Below are 18872 nucleotides of genomic sequence, written 5' to 3'. Positions count from 1 at the left end.
AGGCAGGACTGAATCTCCATTAGATAAACCTTAAAGAAGAGAATAACCTGGAGTAATTCCTATTTTTGTCCAAGCGCCCCCCACTGACTTCACCAAGGCCGACCACGAGCACCTATGTCTGCCCAGGCACCACCGACCAACCTAACTGAGGTCAGTGAGGAGCACCCATGGGACGACAATGAGGGCTAGCAGTCATATTGCACCCTCTGCCATCCGCAAGGCAAGGCAAGGGGATGCTGCTGTGTAGCACTGCAGTACCGCGTCTGCCAGCAGCACCCAGGAGACATACGGTGACAGTGAACTGAGTGGGCTCCATGCTTGCTGTGGTATGTCATCTGCATGAGTAACCCAGGAAAAAGGGTGAGAAATGACTTTTTGCCATTGCTTTCACGGAGGGAGGGAGGGGGGCCTGATGACATGTACCCAGAACCACTTGCAAAAATGTTTTTGCCCCATCAGGCATTGGGAGCTCAATTTAGAATTCCAATGGGTGGTGGAGACTGCAGGAACTGTGGGATAGCCACCCACAGTGCAACGCTCCGAAAGTTTATGCTAGCCTCGGTACTGTGGACGCATACCACTGACTTAATGCGCTTAGTGGGGACACACACAATCAACTGTATCAAATCGATTTCTAAGAAATTGACTTCTATTAAATTGACCTAATTTTGTAGTGTAGACATACCCTTAGACTTGGCTTTAGTCCATGGTTCCTCCTGCTCAAAGTTGACATACAGTGGAAGGAGTATTGCGCTGCAACAGTGTGAGCTGTATTTTGTTCTGTGGATGATCAGTCCTATCACTATCTGACAATCCAACACTTTTCAAAAGAACTAAATTTATTATAATTCTGAATTTTCTAAGAGACCAAAATACTGATTCCCCCATCCTAATTAAAATGGAAAATGTTAAAAGTCAGACTTCACTGTACTAACTGAGGGAAAAACAGGATGCTGTAGCCTGTCATCTCATTAAGTTATATTATTTAGCAGCTGTGTTCCATATTAAATAACATGTCATAAAATGTGTGATTATAGAGAATTTCAATAGACTTGACATCTAGATAAGAAAAAAGATAATAAAAATATTGGAGTCTTTTATAACAGAGCCCTCTGTAACAAGGGAGCACTGAACATAAAATGACTTTCACTAATAACTGTCTTTTGGTTCATTAAAGCAATACAGTCAACACTCAGTAGGCTTAAACTAGCCAGTTATGGGATTTGTTTCTCTACTAAATGCAAAATTCAATTCAATCTTCAGTTGTTTAAAATTTAAAATATAAACTTTAGTATGCAATAAAAATTGCACTGCTGCTACTCATTATTAGCCTGGAAAAAATTCTATGGAGTTCAATAGACTACCCAGGCATTGATGCTACTCTGGGGTTTATTAAAGACAGGACTTCGTATTTTAATAAATAAACCAGGAAAAAGCTACAGCGTTAAACAAATTAAGCCAATCCAATTATATATATAGGAGCTGTACTTACAGTAAATGAAAACTTTGAAACATGTCTCTTAGGTTTCAAATGTAAAGATTATCCTGACTTGCATAGCATTATAGATATACACAATCAGGCGAAGTGTAAGCAAAGACCTTTGAAGTGATTTGTCCAAGGTCACACAATAGATTAACAACAGAGCCAGAAATAGAAACAAAGCCAGAATTGTTCTGATTCCCAGCTCGTTGCCATGCCCTCTATTTGGTAATGTCTTTTGATGTGTTTATTTCATACACACTTATTTAAGTAACTATATGGAAGTTACACAAAATTTAATTGGTACATAAGAAATAAGGCATCTTGATTCAGTCCTAAACAGAGCACAAGATCTGGTCCAAAAGGTGAATATAGCTGAACCACTTAGTAATAGTGACCATAACATAATAAAATTTAACATCCCGGGGGGTGAGGGGGAGAGGAAAACACCAAAGCAGCCCACCATAGTAGCATTTAATTTCAGAAAGGGGAACTACACAAAAATGAGGAAGTTAGTTAAACAGAAATTAAAAGGTACAGCACCAAAAGTGAAATCCCTGTAAGCTGCATGGAAACTTTTTAAAGACGCAATAACAGAGGCTCAATTTAAACATATACCCCAAACTAAAAAAAAATAGTGAGAGGACCAAAAAAGTGCCACCATGGCTAAACAACAAAGTAAAAGAAGCAGTTAGAGGCACAAAAGCGTATTTTAAAAAGTGGAAGTTAAGTCCTGTTGATGTAAATAGAAAGGAGCATAATCTCTGGCAAGTGAAGGGAAAAAATATAATTAGGAAGGCCAAACAAGAATTTGAAGAGCTAGCCAAAGATTCAAAATGTAACAGCAAATTTTTTTTGAGTACATCAGAAGCAGGAAGCAACAGGGGATGGATCACTTGATGATTACCTGTTCTGTTCATTCCCTCTGAATCACCTGGCATTGGCCATTCAGGGTGTGCTCAGTCAGTTAGGGTTTGAGGAAGGCTGCAAGTTTGTCACGGAAGTCACGGGTTCTGTGACTTCCAGGACCTCCATGACTTCTGCAGAGGCCACACTGGGCCGCTGCTGAGACAGTCATGGGCCACTGTACCGCCCTCACCCCCACAGCAGCAGGAATTTGGGTGTGGAAGGGGGATCAAGGCAGGGGGTTGGGACATGGGAGGGGGTGAGGGTTCTGGGCAGTGCTTACCTCGTGTTGGGGAGGGGGACGCTCCCTGGAAGCAGCAAAGTGTCCCTCCTTCAGCTCCTAGGTGAAGGCACAGCCAGGCAGCTCTGCACACTGTTTCCGCCCATAGGCGCCAACCCTGCAGCTTCCATTGGCCACAGTTCCTGGGCTGCTCCTCCCAGACCACCTGTGGCACCCACCAGAGCCCAAGATGTAGGGGTATATACTACAAGTCATGCACAGGTCACTGGCCGTGAATTTTTGTTTATTGCCTGTGACCTATCCATGAGTTTTTACTAAAAACACCCCTGACTAAAACCTAGCTTTACTTATGACCCCACGTGCCTTATCCTTGTAGCAAGATGACATAAAATAATCTTTCAAAAGTTTAGGAAATAAGTTCCCAGTTAAACTTACACCAAACAATAAAGGCTCAATTCTGTTCTCAGAAACACACATATAATCCCATGGAATTGATAGTAATGGGGGGGAATTACAGAATGCCATGATATTCTAGGTCATTGCCTGCCACAAACACACAGAAAGGAACTGATCCTGTAAGAACTCCATACGTGAAATACTCTCCTGTACAAAGAGCCTATGTATAACTAAGCTTCAAGTGAGATTTATGGTGGCCATCTCCATAGGGTGAGAATTTCATCCCATGTGGGGAGCTGTGTGCATCGAGCTGGTGCAGAGTCAAGCTCAGACTCTAGGAGTAAATTTTCTCATTGTGGAGGAGAGTTCTGATTTTTCCAGCTTTATCACTCACGTTAAATGAAGTTTCTCTCACCTCATAGAGGTGCAAATGGCTTCAGCTGATGTTGTGCAGGCCCTGTCAGTCAGGGGTACAAGTGGTATAACATGACTGCCTCATATGCTTTATATACACAAACTAATGTCAAACTAAAATCTAGGCCAAATATGCCTAAAATCATCATTGTTTTGAGTTCAAAATGCATCTACAAGTGATAAGTGGTTTGTTAGAGTTTGGTTTGTGGGAGATGTGACAGTAAATTTTTCTTGAAGCTCCTTGAAACTCATTTGCACCAAACTTCTTTGGCAATTAGGATCTGCTTTGAGTTTGATTAACTTCCATTCTCAGCTCTTTTTGTAATAGAAGCATTAGATTTATAGTCCAATGCCTAGTGCTGTGCAGAAAATGAATAATACTCATATAGTCATTCTTTGTACAGCTTAACATAAATTTTTAATGTTGGTTTGTCCAGGCAGTAAAATAACCATCAGCATAACGCAAGGAGGGCATAATTCAAAAGTCTCTTGAAGTCAATGGGAAGACTCCTTTTGACTTCAAGAGGCAGTGTATCAGGTCCTTACTGTAAGAGACTAGGATGTAGGTGGTCTGGCCTAATGGTCACAGCTGGACTGAAGTCTGCCCACCAGAGACAGGAGTCGTCAGGCAGGAGTTGAAGGAATTGCAAGGTCAGGTCCCTTAAACAAAAGTCAGAGTCAGGCTGGGATCGGAGACTGGAGATCAGAGGTCGTACCAGGTTAGAATCAAGAGGGAGGAATCAGGGTCAGGGTCAGAGTCAGGCTGGAGTCAGAGGCTAGAAGATGAGGCAAAGTCTGGCATTGTAACAGGTTAAAGTCTGTGTGGCTGCCAAGACGACTTCTTGGGCCACTGCTGGGGTTAAGTAGGGGCACTTGGCTAAGCAGAGGGCTGCAGGATACTATCACCTAGCATCTCTTTGGTGGTACTTCTGGCAGCTTCTACTCTCCATAATGCTCCCTGGCTATGCCTCTGCATGGCCTATCAGTGACACTGTGAAAATAACAGCCAAGGCTTTGCAGACCCGTGTTCTAGTTCCTAGGTCCTTATATTTACTTACTGCTTAACTCTGCCCTCCAAAGGATGCCAGTCTTTAAATGCCCTTTGGCACACAACCCTTTAGCAAACTATCTTCTCCCCATAAACGCAACTACCTTATTATTTTTATTGTTATTTATTTGTGTTACTGTAGTGCCTAGCAGCCCTAGTCATGCACTAAGATTCAGTTGTGCTAGGTGATGTTTAAACACAGAACAAAAAGATGGTCCCTGTTCCAGAGAGTTAAAAATCTAAGTATTAATAAAAAAGGACAAAAAATGGATACAGACAGGAACACCATGGGACAATACTGGTCAGCAGGACAGGCAACAAGTTTGGTGCACCAGTGGCTGGCTTGGCTTGGCTATTGGCAAGTTTCTTGTAAGCATCATGGCAAAGGACAATTTTATGGAGGGATGTGAAGGAGGATAAGAAGGTAGCTTTTTGTATCTTTATGGGGAGTTCCTCCCAAGTGTGAGGGGCGACCTGGGAGAAAGCATGAAGGTGCCTGCGTCCAAAACTATTAGTGATAGGCAAAAAGTAAACTGGTAAAGGGATGCATTCAGAATGGTCCTATGGAAGCATATTTAAAGTGGTCTGTGCTGTACAGTGGTTGTGATATTGGTGGGTGGGTAGAGGCTTAGAAGCTATATACTGCAACCTTGTTTCCCAAACAAAGATTTTTGTGTATAAATATAATCCAAAATGGCTTGTTTATTTGCTGCAGTTCAGCATATTTGTTTGTGTGTTTAAAAAAAAAAAAAAGGCAACCTGACTTTGTTTTATGAATTACCAAGAGTTCTCAGAATCTTGGCAATTTTAACTTGCCAAGATTCTGAGAGGTTTTGCTAATTCAAATATAAATTAACATTTTTTTAAGAAAATGATTTCACAATCATTTTGTTCTTTTTTTAAAACAAAAATGAAATCTTAGTGCCATCTTGAGCCAGTGGCAGATGGACATGCAAATTTTCACAAAATATTCATAGTTTACTGCTTAAAAATACATTTTTCCTTAGGATAAAATCAGACAAAACTACATAAGAGGACATTTTTTATTTATTTATTGCTCTGAAAGAAAAATGTCAGTTTCAATTTCCATAGGAGCATTTTTTGCAATACTGCTTAGTGCTAAACTAGTGAAACACAATAAACTACCTAATAGTGTACTTTCATATCTTAGACATTGCTTGTTGTTTGAGTTTTATCAGCAAATGATACCTGCAGTTGATCAACATAGTCCTCACCTGGCAATTATTGGAAGAGTAAGTCCGGGCCACATCTATCGATTCATCATTTGAACGTCAACTAACACTTTTACACACCCTGGCTCTCAAATAGAATGTTATTTATATTTTTGTCAGTTGCTTAAATGATAGTTCTGGGTTTCCAGCTAAGAAACTGCACTTTGTATAGTCGTCATGATATGCCAAGATTATAGAGGAGAAAGCCCCTTTAAAATTTTTTTTGACAACACATTTAAGGAACCAAGTTTCAGGGGGTAGCCGTGTTAGTCTGTATCCATGAAAACAATAAGGAGTCCAGTGGCACCTTAAAGACTAACAGATTTATTTGGGCATAAGCTTTCATGGGTTAAAAAACTCACTTCTTCAGATGCATGGAGTGAAAGTTACAGATGCAGGCATTATAAAATGACACATGAAGAGAAGGGAATTACCTCACAAGTGGAGAACCAGTGTTGACAGGACCAATTCAATCAGGGTGTATGTAGTCCACTCCCAATAATAGATGAGGTGTCAATTCCAAGAGAGGCAAAGTTGCTTCTGTAATGAGCCAGCCACTCCCAGTCCCTGTTCAAGCCCAGATTAATGGTGTTAAATTTGCAAATGAATTTTAGTTCTGCTGTTTCTCTTTGAAGTCTTTCTGAAGTTTTTTTGTTCAAGAATAGTGACTTTTAAATCTGTTATAGAATGATCAGGGAGATTGAAGTGTTCACCTACTGGCTTTTATACATTACCATTCCTGATATCCGATTTGTGTCCATTTATTCTTTTACATAATTAATTTTAACCTGGCACTGATTTTCTCATATCAAATTATGGATACAGCTTTCTTTCTTAAATTTAACATCAACTGAATGTGTTTTTAAGGCCATCCCTGGCTTGATTATTGGAAACACTTTTTACCATAATCTAAGCATGCTGACTACTTGGGTCCCATTAATTAAATTCTGTTGTCTCATTTTTTTCTGCTATGCTTTTTCACTGTCAGTAATGTTTGTTTGGTACTGTTAATTTGCCTGTTCCTGTTCATTTTGGAATTCATGGGAGACCTTGCTTCCTTCAAGTACTTTATTTCAGTTGCTATACTCCAGCAGCTCTTAATCTTTGAGTATCAAGGCTACCACGGCATTTTGTAGCTCCATCATTCCAGAATAGAATTTAAATCATGTTCTCCTCTGAGTCCTGGGAAGCTTGTAAACGCACAAGTGTCTTTCCCCAGGAAGAAATCTTTGATGGTCTAATTTGGATCAAATTGGTTTGTCCTCTTTCCTTCCATATCTCCCTTTCTGGTGTGTTTATTTTAGAGAACCAGCATTTAATCACTGATTTAAAAATTAGAATGGTGTGGAGCCAAGAGATGACTGCTACTGTCCAGTCATTCCTCCAGTTTTTAATATTCCCCAGGATTACTTGAAATACAATAGATCCTTCCAAGGTACTCTGCTTCTAAACATAGTGATCATTGGTCTGGAACTTCCTTATCAGTAGTTGTTGATTCTCATGGGACATTACTGCTTAGAATGTCCATCAGATCGTCTAACCACAGAATTTTCTCATGGTACTTCACAATTCTGAGTGCCTGATTTTCCATATTAAGTTCAACTACAACTCTCATCTCAATCCCCTTTCAGGAATTTTCATTTCAAAGTTATGTGGTTTCATAATTTGTGATCTGCATTTCAATAGTTGATAACTACAGTAATTGATAATATAGTAATGTAGTATGTCAAACAGGTAGAGCACATTCTCCCCTTTGTTTTCCTTAGAGAGCTGTGACTGTTATATAAAATAGAATGACATCTGGGAAAGCAGTATTCTTCTGTTGAGTGCCAATTGTCCACTTCTCCTACCCTTGCAAGGCAAACTTAATTGCTCTTGTTGACACAGGGATTAGATGACACAGGGAACACTGGTGATGTAATACTCAGTATTTGGATTTTGATACTGTCTCACAAAGTCCTTCTTGAACAATTAATTCTAATTTGCTTGGATAAAAACAGTTGTATAGAAAACTGAGACTGTAAACAGGTATTAATGATAAACTACAGTGTGTATCACGCTGGGAGGAAAATACTGGAGCTTTTTTGTATTGCCTGGCCTTTTTTAACTTCTATTATTCATGATACAGAAGAGCAAGTAAAAAGCACAAGTACTAAATTACCAAATTATGAAATGATACTAAATCAGAAGTAGTTACTAAATCAAGTGAGGACAGAGAAATAACACAAAGGGAAAGAACATTTAGAAACATGGGCAAGAAAATAAGAGAATAATCATAAACTTGGGAAAAATCAAGATAATAGATCTGGGGAAAAATAATAGAGAACCCAGATACTTAATGGGAGAGATAAAACTTGGACATATAAAAACATAAAACTATATGCCAAAAAAGACACATAGGAGACATGATAATTGACAGCAAATTAGCCATGAGTTTGCAATGTGAAATGGTTGCAGAAAAGGTCAATGCAGTTTTGGGAAGCATATGCACAGACATCCCATTATGGTGTAGGCATGCTTGGATGAAACTACTCCTGGAATATTGAGTTCAGTGCTGGGCACCCTATTATCAAAAAGATATTGAGAAGCTGGAGGAAGTTCAGAGGAATGAAATAAAAATGATCACTGGATCGGAGAGAGTGATTTATGAGGAAAGATTAAGAATGTCTAAGTAGCAACTGAAAAGGGCTTAGGGCATGATAATTTAGCCATACTTTTAGAGTACAGCTATATAGGAACTGGAGTATCAGTAATGATACCATAATGGGATATACGGAATCACTGAATTGTTGGACTGAAAGTGACCTCAGCAGGTTCTCTGTACAGAGTCAGGACTATGTATTATCTAGACCAGGGATCGGCAACCTGGTTGCCGATCCCTGATCTAGACCATTCCTGATAGGTATTTATCTAAATGTTTTTAAAAACTCCACAGTCTCCCTAGGTAATTTGTTCCAGTGCTCACTATTCTTACAGTTAGGCAGTTTTTCCTAATATCCAACTTAAAACCCCACATGCTGCAATATAAGCCCATTACATCTTGTCCTGTCTTTGGCGTATAAGGAAAAGAATTTTTCACTGTCCACTTTATAACAACTTTTTACGAACCTGAAGACTGTAATCATTCCCCCTCAGTCTTCTCTTTTCCAGACTAAACAAACCCATTTTTCCAGTCTTTCCTCATGTTGGGGATGACCGCAAGTTATCTTGTGCTGTTGTTACAGCATAGTTCAGAGGGAGCTAATAGTGAACTGGCTTTTGACCTGCCCAGCTGGCTTGCAGCCGCTCAACTGAATAAACAAGTAGAAATAAGGAAGGCCGGAGAGTGTTGAGTGTGGGAATAGAGAGCAGCAGTGTCTCTTACCAGAGCCCTCCCTTAGAAGGAGATGGTGATAAAAACAACTATGCTGATTGCTTTAGACAGGGGCAGGCAAACTTTTTGGCCCAAGGACCACATCGGGTTTCATAAATTGTATGGAAGGCTGGTTAGAGGAGGGGGTCACGGCCTGGCCCCCACCTCCCATCTGCCCCACCCCTGGGACACCTGCCCCATCCAACCCTCCCTGTTCCCTGATGATCTCTCTGGAACCCGTGCTTCATCCACACTCCCTTGCTCCCTGTTCCCATCCAACCCCTTCTCTCATTCCTGATGGCCTCTCTAGGACCCTTGCCCCATCCAACCACCCTTTCTCCCTGTCCCCTGACTGCCCCCGGAACCCTTGCCCCGACTGCCCACTGCCATCTCATCCAACCCCACCTCCTTCCTGACTGCCCCCCCAGGACCCCTGCCCCCATCAACCCTCTGTTCCCCCCAACCACCCTGACCCCTATCCACACCTCTGCCCCCGACCACCACTCTGAACTCCCCTTCCCTGTATCCAACCCCTCATACCCTCTTACTGCACTGCCTGGAATACTGGTGGCTTGCGCACCACCTGGCTGCAGCAGGGCCACCCTGCCACTACCATGTAGCACAGAGCACTGGGTCAGGCTGGGCCCTGCAGCTGCACTGCCCCAGGAGCTCACAGCCCCACCACCCAGAGCATCGCGCCGGTGGTGAAGTGAGCAAGCTGAGGCTGCGGGGGAGGGAGGACAGCAGAGGAAGGGCTCGGGGTGAGCCTCCTGGGCCAGGAGCTTGGGGCCTGGGCAGGATGGTTCCGTGAGCTGGATGTGGTCCATGGGTGGTTGTTTGCCCACCTCTGCTTTAGATGAACAGTCTCGCCTGCAGACCTAGGCTTTGTGCGTGCCCAGGAATTCCCCACACTGACGCAGTGCCTGCTACGAGCCCTCAAGGACATGGCTGGAGGGTCCAGGACTGTCCGTAGCAGAAGGGGCATAAACATTGATGCTTGCTGGAAAGCACATATTTAGTAATGCGTGAAGGCTGTGAAGCTTATTATACTTTGGCAACAAAACCGGTTATACTTATGCACCTGGTGTGGCTTCATTGAGTGTATCCAAGGCTCCCCACCCCCTCTTTGGCTCAACACCTTATAGGTCATGTTTGCTAGATCTTTAATAATTTTTGTTGCTCTTCTCTAGACTTTCTCCAGTTGAGGCCTTTCCGAAGCTGTGGTGCCAGTACTACAGTTGAGACCTTATCAGTACTGAGTGGAGTGGAAGAATTAGTTGGCAACACTCTTGCTAATAAATCCCAGAATTATATTTGCTTTTTTTGTGGCCATATTACAACATTGACTCATATTTAGTTAGTGATCCACTAAAACTCCCAGGTACTTTTCTGCAGTACTCTTTCCTATGCAGTGATCTCACATTTTGTATTTCTGCAATTAATTATTGCTTCCTAACTGTAGTACTTTACATTTGTCCTTATTGAATTTCATCCGCTTTATTTCAGACCACTTCTCCAGTTTGTCAAGATAATTTTCATATCTAATACTGTCCTCCAATATGCTTGCGACTCCTCCCAGCTTGGTATCATCTGAAAACTTTATCAATATACTTTCTGTGCCATTATATTAATCATTTATGAAGATACTGACTAGATCAGGACACAGGACAGATCCCTGCAGGACCTCATTTTATATCTTTCTCCATTGATAACTATTCTCTGATTATGGTCTTCCAACTTGTTCCTTATAGTAGGTTTGCATAGGCTAGGTTTCCCTAGTTTGCTCATGGGAAGGTGGGGTTATACAAAGTATACAGATATTTATAAAGATGGCAGCGAATGAGAGGAAATGACTGACAGTGGAATTGGTATAACTGTGTGTAATGGGATGAAGAAAGGGAAAATGTACGGAAAGTACCTGGGAAAACTTTCTGAATGTGAGCTTAGTTTGTGGAATAGTCTCTTAAGAGAAATAGTAGGTATGCATCTGAAACCCCATTGACTTACACATATGGAGCAAAGAATTTTGTATCAGATTTTTATATTTAGTTAAGATAATTTTCAAAGAGCACAATGTTATATGATATCAATACAGTGGTAACCGGTCTAAATGATACAGATCAATGGCAGAATTAACGATGAGGACAAAGAATATCTTTGATTCATACGTAACTGAATGTCCATACCAACTTTTAATGGATCTTGCACAGGACAATAGCAATGCCCCCATTCTGAGTCAGAAAGCAGAACATTAACTTTGCAATTCTTCATATTTGTCTTGAATTTTTGAGCTCCTGGTAGAAAAAGGATAATAATGCCTGTTTGTACTACAAGTGAACCTCTTCAGCCATAAACAGAATGGTATATTAGCAACTGTCTGGTTAAGAGTTCATGCAACTTTCCCCTGCAATTGACAAGTGGACACTATCAAGATGAAAGATCTGTACTGGCTGAACCTCATCAATCTGCAGTATCTCAGAACAACATTGACTTCTATTACGCAGGGGAGAGGGTGGAAAAACTAGTACATTTCTTATTTAAATTAGATTAAAATGAGTGATTTCTGCCATTATATCAATAAATATAGAATACACTACAATATATAGTAATGCTGGTTTCCCTAGACCAATATAAAATGAGGTTGTGGATGAGAGAAGTTTATTGCCTTGTAGTTTCTCCTCTGCATTCTTCTTGTTGTTTAATTAAAACACTTATATTATTCTATACTAACTCAACATTATAGTGTTTTGCTCACATATGCTTTCCTATACATTGAGTGGTGCTCAGTATGATTTATTTGAAAAAAGGAAGCTATAACTGTATTGTGCTGCAATGAAGAATGGTATATTTAACAGAGACTCATGAATCTAATCTGATATTATGTTTTAATCATGGCCTGTATTTCTAACCTATTCTACAGATACATAATGTGGATCTCCTTTAGTAGCAAGCATCAAATATATTCATGTTTGCAACTTAAAAACCTATTTTAAAAATAGCTTGCCTTTGCATGGTGTGTTACAATGAAAATTATGCTGTGGTAAAACAATTCACTATGTTATTCTTGGAACTGTTCTTATAATGCTGTTAAATATTGTATTAGAAACAGCTTATTACCAGCTAAGTGCTGGTATTGTTTGTCTAGCCATCATTGGGAAAACTCCATTTTATGACTCTTGTCCCTGTACTGTTATGATCTTATTACAGTTCTGATACCACTATTATGAATTGTTTTCACATGTATTGTACATTCTTATATCAAACCATATATTGTTATGATGCCATTAGAATGATAACTGCCTATGACTGTTGCCATTTGGGATGATACAGGACCAAGTCGGTGAAGGTAAAGTATTAGCATCTTTAAAACATTTATAGAAATAAAATGAGAAGTTTCATCCTACAAGGAAAAATGGAGAGAATAGGGGTGTAGTTAAATACCCCAAATATCATGAAGCCCTCCTGCCCCCAACAGTATATAAAAAGGTTAAATTTAGAGGCCTGATTCTGATAAGGAGGCTGAGAATTCACATCTGTGAATGTTCATGATTTTTGCCAGAATTTTTTGACTTGTGCCTTTTCTAGCATGAGGTTAGATAATTTCTTCTGATTCCATGACTGGTGGACTCTAGACTCAGGTCTAGAAGATCCAGGGGAGAGGGAAGACTACAGCTACTTCCTCCCAATATTCATCCATCTAGCCATCCCTGACTGTTTAGAAGCCCATCCATGGAAGCAGCATGAGGATCAGGATCAGTATATGGGGAAGAGTCAATCCAAGTGATGCTGTCTCTGTGAAGACAGAAACCTACAGGGAAGGAACTATTTGTCTTCTTGACCACCTCCAGGGGGCATCTGGATTACTGGTTGGAGAGCTTGTGATATCATGGCTTCTGCAGTAGCCATGATACTTTGAAGGGTGGGGAGAACTAGTGGGGCTGAGCAATATTCAGCAGAAAGAGGGTCTTCGCACAGAGAGCTCTGACTTCTGCCACTCTCAGGAGATCCATAAATTTAAGGGATGAACCTTTTCTCACAGAGGACAGATCCTTGTCTAAACCTTACTGTCAGGAGAATTTCTGGAATGCCCTCTTCCCAATATATTTTTTGCACGTACGGGTCAATTTGACCCTTGCCATTCTCCTAAATTTAACATGACCAAACCACAGTTGAGATTATTATACATTGAAATAATGTGAATATTCTGTACAGGCTCACTCGTCCAGTTTCTCAACCAAAGGATGGTATATTTGTAACATACTCCATTCTGAAAGTGTAAATGAGTTATGAATATGCAAGACCAAAATGTGTTTAAATGTAGGAACTTTCTCCAGTAGGCAAAGCTGCAGTGAGTGATTCATATGTGTTGTATGTCAGGAGTTGGAAAGTAGAGGCAAATTGTCAGCAGTAAATTTCCCTCTTAGTGGAACTTTCCACTGGTGCAAAGGTGGGCTTATAAGGTGCCCTGCCCTGGCAAATCCCTTTTCCCAGAGGAGGGAGTGAAGAAGAACAACTAAGGCCCTATACCAGTGGCATAAATTAGAACTGCAAAACAGAAGCTCTAAAGTGCATTGGACTGGCCTTTAGAATGTAGGAGTCAGATGCTCACCCCACACTCCCCTGTGCTGAGCAGAGCTCTGGAGCAGAAAGAGTCTGGGGCCCATAGTTTTCCTATGAAGCTGGACTCAACCTTTTATGCTGTACCTTGCAGAATCTTTGCTCATAGACAGATATGGCAGATACATATAATAGTGTCAACAAAGGTTTATTCAAACAGTGTTCTGAAATATGCACCACTTTTATTTTCAGTGGGATGAAAATTGCTTTGAGGAAGCAAAGGTTTCAAGTTACCCCATTTAAAACTGTAAATGGTGAACACAAGTGTGTTGTCTTCAATGGGCTTTAGTTCAGTTGTTTTATCACCACAGGTTTGAGATGGCCACACTGCATGCAAATGGCATTGGCCAGCTATACTTTTGTGAATGTATCTGGGACAGCATGGAGGTTGAATAATTTATCATCAAAATTCATGGGGATTTTTTTTTGTATATTTTTCATTCTTTATAATGTACAGGTAGATAGCTGACAACTGTTCTATAGCCTGACTACCTTTTATGTTGTATCTGTTCTATAAGAACCATAGAAACAATATATACATACAGCACACAAAGGAAAATATAGACAAATATATCTGTAAATTATATTTTATACATTGAAATTATTTTGATATCTATTTCCAAGTGGGAAATTAAATAATATATTTTAAACTCAATATGCCATTAATTAGGGCACCAGTTTCTCAATTCCATGACACTTCAGCTTGTTTAATTACTTTTTGAACAGATATAACTTCAGACTATTAGACGGAAATCTTCTGAAGCAACTGAAGCATTTGGTAACTTATTTAATTAAATGAACAGCTTGAATGATTCAAAATGCAAAAAAAGTTTATTATGACTTTATAACAAACCACACTGACAGATAACAAATTGATACATTTATTGTTATATCTTTTTCTATCATACTGTTGACTGAAATCAAAGTGACTTCTGGGAGGAAGTTTTGCCTAGTCTAGTGGATAGAAGTGGGGTGTGGTCAGCTCTCTTGTATTCTAGTCCCAACTCTCTCACTGACTCAGTGAAAGGACTAGAAAAAAATCACTTACCCTGATTTGTAAAATAAGGATTTTATATGTAATATATCGTCTTCCATCTCAAAGGATCTGACCGCACTGCTAGGGTACTCAGGAGCTGCTTGACTTGCCACTGAACTTAAATATAATAACTATTCAAGAGCAAACACCAAAGGTAACTACACAATAGTTTAACAGATGCAGGGGTTCCCTTTTACACAATGGGTTTAGAGTGAGGTCATATTAAAGAAGATGACCACAGATATTGTAATCTACAAAGAGGCTTTAGGCAAGCAGAATGTAGTTACCATGGCTGAAATTGTCCAGGATACTGGGATTAACAAATCTTTAATGAAAAGTACTGTACTGAGGGATCTGCGATCACAGTTTTGTTCTCTTTGATAACACTCCTAGTATCATATTGGGGGCAGGGGGAGAACTGAGCCAGAAGATGGAATCTACTCCATCACCCCCACCATTTCCTACATGACCTTGAGGTTCCATATAAGCCCATTGTCTAATTGCTGGCCCACCCTGCTGCAGTCTTAGTGAAAGGTGTAACGAGTTCACTGTACAAAGATTCATGGCTGTAGACTGAAATGGATACATTTCCCTAGTACTCCTCAGTATTGTGAGGACAAATTTGGCAGTGTGTTTTAAGATGCAGCAATGCAAAGTGTTACAGAAATGCAAAATATTCACTATATTATTATTCAGCCTCACTAATCTTCAAGGGATTGACTAAAAGTAAAAGTCCAAATTCATTTGTGATGTAACTCCATTGACTTCAGTATTGACACCAAGGATGAATCAGATCCATAATTTTGTTAGAAAATCCAAACTTTGGGATAATTCTACTGTGAGGTAACTTCCTTTTCCTTTAGTAGAAGAATCAGGGTTTATACAGTAAAAAGAAGGTGGACTCAACTGAGCAGAAATAGATAGTTTGGAAGCAGTACAAAAGCAATTCAAGACAGCAGTAGGGACTAATGATGGCTGAAATGAGGTTTAGAAGAGAGGACATGAAAGGTTAAGATGAAAATGCCAGACAGATGTTAGGTGCAAATGCATTTGTCACCTTATTTTACATGATATATTCAATGTAATGAAGAAGGTGTCTGAAAGCTGAGCAGAAGAGGAGGGCAGTTTATATATCAAAGACAAAAGCTGAATAAGCATTTGGTAGAATGACAAGATCAATTATTTGAATTGATCTTCTTCCATCAAATGTAACCAGATAGTGGAGCTCAGTAACAATAAAGAGCGATAGGCGAACAACAACATGGGAAGTTTGGCATTAAGATGGTATAAAATGCCATTTAGGATGATAGCAAAGGCAACTACATAATTTACATGTTCAGTCAGTTCTGATTATCAGAAATACATTATTTTCCTCACTCCTTTTTTGGTGGATTTTGCTGACAGAGTTACATGCAACTTGTTATACTGTGGAATTTCCTCCTTCAATGGCAATGTAAAGTTTCTGAATTTGAGCACTGTTGTTTCATTATAAACACAATTATCATGATGTACCAGAGCCTTGCTTGATTCTTTGAATTTATAGAATTAAGTAACTCCTTTGTTAGTAATGTGCTTAGTGATACTGAACCAAGTGCATCCCTGTATACCTCCACTGCAGAAACAGAGGACTTTGGCCCATACTGGGTTTGACTTCAATGTGAAAACTTATGAAATAAAGAGGATGGGAAGAGGGGAAGAATGCTCACTGAGAAGCAAGTATTTGCTCACGGCATCATCTGCAAAGGTATTTTTATCTATTTGATGAAGATTTCCACTATATGTAATCTCTTTTGCAATCCTTAATAAGATATAGTCACTAAACATCATTCACCAAGCATCTAGTCCATGTGTAGGCAACCTATGGCATGGGTGCCGAAGGCGGCACGTGAGCTGATTTTCACCAGTCTGGGGCGCTCTGCTTTTTGTTTAATTTTAAATGAAGCTTCTTAAACATTTTAAAAACCTTATTTACTTTACATACAACAATAGTTAGTTATATATTATAGCCTTATAGAAAGAGACCTTCTAAGAATGTTAAAATGTATTACTGGCATGCAAAACCTTAAATTAGAGTGAATGAATGAAGACTTGGCACACCACTTCTGAAAGGTTGCTGACCTCTGATCTAGTTTAAAGAGGCAAAACTATGATAATCTCAGATACCACTGTGCGGTAACTGTTGTCAAATTCTGTGTTTTCTAATGGTAATTGCTGTATGTACTTTACTAATGAACTGTATACTGTACTAATTCAGCTGCAATTTTAAATACTTCATAAATTAATGTTTGAATAGTATTATGAAAAATGAAAAGTACAATATAAATGCTACTGCACAGAGCACATCACTAACTCATCTGCAAGCCTCCCTACATGATCTGTATGATACATTCATGCTGGAGTGGAATACTTGACCATGGTTGAGGGTTCAGCAAACTCATTTGTTAAAATTTGTTAATTTCAATATACACTTTTATTGATCATTAACTTTTTAAAAATAACTGTCAGAAGTTGAACTAGTGTTCAAATTTCAGGCATTTCTGGATGCAGTTTACATTTTGTGCAATGTCCTTATTTACCTTCAGATGAGATTGTCTCTCTTGATCGTTGAAGGAAAGTTTTCTCTCTAGAGGATAGAAGGTTTGAATCTAGTTTTTTTTAATATAATTGTGAGTTTACAGTCTCTATAGTATGCAGTGACAGACCTAACAATATTTTTAAAATAGGTCTTTCCTGACGGTATTGCAGAAATTCTGATTTATACAACCGAAGCTTGAAACAGGCCAGCGAAATAAACCTGCTAAAAATCTGTGATCTCTTCTATATATTAGTTCAAGATCATTCAAGAACACTCTCTAATATAAAAAGAGAAATATGCCTAAGTATTAAGGTAACTTCCTTTTGTCTTTCCATGAATAGGAATAGATATTGCCTAAACCGGGGAGTTTAATAGTGTACTTGTGTTATACAAGCATATGAAGATAAAAAGATTATGAAAAATACTATAACCTTTAAAAACAAAACTTAAAATCTGAATAACATATTTCCTTAAGGAAATGAGAAGAATGCTCAGCTACCAGTTTAATTGAAGATAGTCAGGTCTTGGATTCTTGAAGATTGGGAAAGTAGCAGCTATAAAACCACTATTCAAATAACTACAAAGTATTGTAAAATGTTTATACATGGGTTAGTTTAAAATCAGCTTTGTGTACCCAGAAAGCAGCTTATCTGGATTAAAGAAGGAATGTGGGTTTATGAAAGGATGATCTTTTTAACTAATATGGAACTATCTGGACTGAGGAATTTATTTTAAAGCAAAAACTATTTGCTAAGATTCCACTCCAAAGATTATTGGTCAAGATAAAGGGTTAGTTCTATCATGTAGGTGATGCTGTTAGCAAATGGAAATGCAGTTTTATGCAGAGAACCGTAAAATAAGAAGTATGGAAGCAATGAACCAGATTGGGGAGTATTAAATAGAAGCATCATGTTGTATACTGACAATAAAAGGGATTTAGAGACTATAGTGCAAAATTTCTTTGAAACCATTAGCACAGAGCATAGCTATAGTAAACAAGAGAAACTATACTGGGATGCATCAGAACAGCAACGCAAATCAATAGGAACGGTATCATTAAGGCAGTGTTTTATAATGCTGTATTGGGTTTTATCCCTATGTATGGAATAGTACAGTAACATCTTTGAACCAGATTCTTAGCTGGCATCAGTTGGCATAGCTCTATCAAATACTACGTCAACAGCCTCTTTCCATAAAATAAGATAGTCCTCATTTTTATTTGATTCCTAATTAATGTAAACAAATGTTTCTACATGCAAAAAGTCTGTAGCAAGACACATTTGTTAGTGGCTATGATTCCTTTCTGATCTCCAGAGAAAGGAGATGTTTTGCAGAAGGGCTTATAAAAATTGTGCTTACTTGGTAATGAATTGTATAAGTAGGCTGCCTGTTAATAACACTTCACAGAGACACAAATGTAATAGCATTTTTCAATATCTTTTATAAAGAGAAAGGAAACCATGGCTGTTTTCAATATATTAAAAGTTCACATTACTCCCCATTGTACTATATCTTTGGGTGTCCGTTTTTATTGAACATTTATGCTGCACTTGCAATCTGCCAGAGCAGAGCATT

The sequence above is a fragment of the Gopherus flavomarginatus genome, chromosome 6 (assembly GCF_025201925.1).
Source record: "Gopherus flavomarginatus isolate rGopFla2 chromosome 6, rGopFla2.mat.asm, whole genome shotgun sequence".
Taxonomy (NCBI): Eukaryota; Metazoa; Chordata; order Testudines; family Testudinidae; genus Gopherus; species Gopherus flavomarginatus.
This window is presented reverse-complemented; position numbering follows the sequence as displayed.